This window comes from Myotis brandtii, unplaced genomic scaffold, assembly GCF_000412655.1.
Source record: "Myotis brandtii unplaced genomic scaffold, ASM41265v1 scaffold276, whole genome shotgun sequence".
NCBI classification, from domain to species: domain Eukaryota; kingdom Metazoa; phylum Chordata; class Mammalia; order Chiroptera; family Vespertilionidae; genus Myotis; species Myotis brandtii.
Genome location: NW_005360509.1, coordinates 881,554 through 884,296, shown reverse-complemented (window position 1 = coordinate 884,296; position 2,743 = coordinate 881,554). Strand labels below are relative to the sequence as shown.

At 45.4% G+C, this 2,743-nt stretch overlaps 1 long non-coding RNA gene across 1 annotated transcript in view; it reads left to right on the top strand.

Moving 5' to 3' along the window:
* Positions 1-711: 711 nt before the first annotated feature.
* LOC106726510 overlaps positions 712-2,743 on the top strand; it is an 11,597-nt gene continuing 9,565 nt past the window's right edge. The window contains exons 1-2 of the long non-coding RNA XR_001362586.1: positions 712-1,001; positions 1,728-2,000. This is a non-coding gene — a long non-coding RNA (uncharacterized LOC106726510). The remainder of the gene's footprint in view (positions 1,002-1,727; positions 2,001-2,743) is intronic.

The following is a 2,743-nucleotide window of genomic DNA, read 5'->3' as shown; positions in this document are numbered from 1 at the left end:
TGGCTGACACCTGGGAAAGATTGATAGACACTTACTTTTCCTCTAAGCCTACATGAAGGCTGCACTTCCAGTACAAACCAGTACCGTCAGAACACTACACCGAAACAGGCTGCCAACAAGCATTTGACAGACTTTAGAGGCTCTTTTCAAAATAATTGTTTGTATGGGTAACGTCAACTTTAATAATTTCTTAAGGTGACTAAATATGAACATAAACAAATGACACCAAAACTTCCTTCAAATTCTATCTCCAGGAGGGGCTAATTCTTCTAGGAATACTCTATTGTTCTACTGTGATTAAAATTGGATTTTAAATTCATGAAAAATAATTTCGGATAGATTAAGCAAAATTAATGAATTTTTAGAACTTATGTCCCTCCTGTTAAGAGGGCTGGACAGACAAGAGTGAGGCAGTTACTTATCTATTCCGCACCTGATTTCTACCTTTCCTTCCCCAGTAGCTCCCATTTCTACTTCCATCAGGTGCTTGGACTTGTTTTGATATCCTTCCTCTCTTAACACAAAAATTAGTCTTTGACTCCTTTATTCCCTCCACAGAATGCATAACTTAAAAAAATCATTATTCCTTCTAAGGATGTTTATAATATGAGAATCGAAGTGACATAATGCATTACATAGTCCAACCACCTTGTTTTTGTCCTCATTTGCATTTTTACATACTAATGTGATGACATCACTCCCTCAGGCAGCCTCTTCTCCTTGCAGGACCCTCGGCACTGAAGAGCAGGGTCTTGGGACCTGCCTGCCCACTGCGCTCCCTGTAGTGAACCCTCCTCCACCTGGGCCACGCTCACACTTGCCTCTGCTGGTGCAGACATCTCCTTTCCCGTGGCACATGCATGCGCGCTCGCTGCCTCCCGTCTCACTCCTATGTCTTCATTGCCAATGCACTTATATGTTTCTCCTGGGACAGTGAGCAGATTCTCATCTTGCAACCTGTATCGCCAGCCCAGCCCAGCCCAGGCAGGGCCTGGCTCAGGGTAAGTACAAAATCAACAAAGCGAATGAAGGAAGCTAAAGAGCTGGAGTGCTAAGGGTAGAATTTCAGGGACCAGCCAGCAGAACAATATCATGTAAGGACTGAGGTGTTGTTTCCCCCAAAACTGAACCTCCCAAGCAGCTGTGTAATCTGCCAATGCTTTTTATCACCAAAAAGAACTGTCCCTTGCCCTGGCCGGTGTGGCTCAGTTGGTTGGGCATCATCCGTGCACCAAAAGGTTGCAACTTTGAGTCCCAGTCAGAGGATATGCCCAGGTTGTGGGCTGGATCCCTGGTAGGTGCTGTGCAGGAGGCAGCCAATCGATGTTTTGCTCTTGCATTGATCTCTCTCTCTCTCTCTTTCTCTCTCTCAAAAATCAATAATCTCTATAGTTTTTAAAACTGTCCCTTGTTTAGTAAATGACACACACTTGCAGGGCATTGGCTAAGATTGGTTCATCAGTCAATCAATAAGTATATTTTTTATTATCATGTGCTGTATATACCACTAAGTAATATTGTACAGGGTTGGGCAGTCTTGCCTCCCCCACTAGACTGCCCTGACATCATCGCTTCATGCACACTCTGTGCTCTTGGCTGAATGAAAGAGCCTGTCTAGCCTGGGCTGACTCTCTGCCCCCTAACCTGCCTTAACGTCTTCAAGCAACGCTGACAACAGTACACCTCTGCTGTATTGACAGTCTCCCCCTCTGTTGTTCTACCTCCAGATACTTTCCTATTGGACTTCAGTGAGCAAGCAGATGAGCTAGAAGGATTAGGAGGGGGTCGATGGAAGCTTTGCCATATTTGTAGTCCAGGGACTGGTAACAGAACAGTGGTCTGGAAAGGCATCAGAGCCGGGCGGTTAAAATGGCAGCTCTGCAGCCTTCTGTGATCCTGGGCACAGCAAGCAATCTTTCCTCTGCTGGGAGAATGGGCCTGACGACTCACAGAGCTCACAGAGGAGACAGTGCAGTGCGAGTGAATGGTCCTGGTTCGAGGTAAGTGCTCTGCCATTGTTTATTTCCATCCCTAAAGGAGACACTTCGTATCAGAGCTGAGTTCCTGGATTAGGACTTGTCCAGGTGCCAGTGGGCATTTAGCAGTGGACCAAACTTATTTTCTCTAAGGCTCCCCCTTTATTTCTTTCCTTCACTGAGAGAACAATAACCTTCCATAACTTAAGGCTCTACTCACAAAACCTCAAAATCCTCCTGGAAAACCTGTACGGTGACTGCACCCACCTGCTAAGAGTGTGTGGTTTCTCCAAACTACATTTCTAAGAACTAGCAAGAGTCTATTCCTAAGTTTTTTGAACTGTTGAGTTTCCAACTGTATGCTCTTCAGGGCAAGAACGCAGCCCCTTTATCTTGTTATTGTTGTTGTTCAGCTGAACTTCCATTGTAAGGAAACTTAGACATCCATGACACTTTATGAATAATGAACAATGACTGTAACCTTGCCAGAGCGGGCAACTTAATCAGTCCAGCTAAGATAGAGTTGTGTGTGTGTGTGTGTGTGTGTGTGAGAGAGAGAGAGAGAGAATGAGAGAGAAAGAGCCCTTGCCGGTTTGGCTCAGTGGATAGAGTGTTGCCCTGTGGACTGAAGGGTTCTGGGTTCAATTTCTGCCCAGGGCACGTCCCTCAGTTGCAGGTTCTTCCCAGGCTTCTCTCACATCGATACTTCTCTTTGTCTTTCCCTCTCTCTTCACTCTCTCTAAAAATCAATGGCAAAATATCCTCAA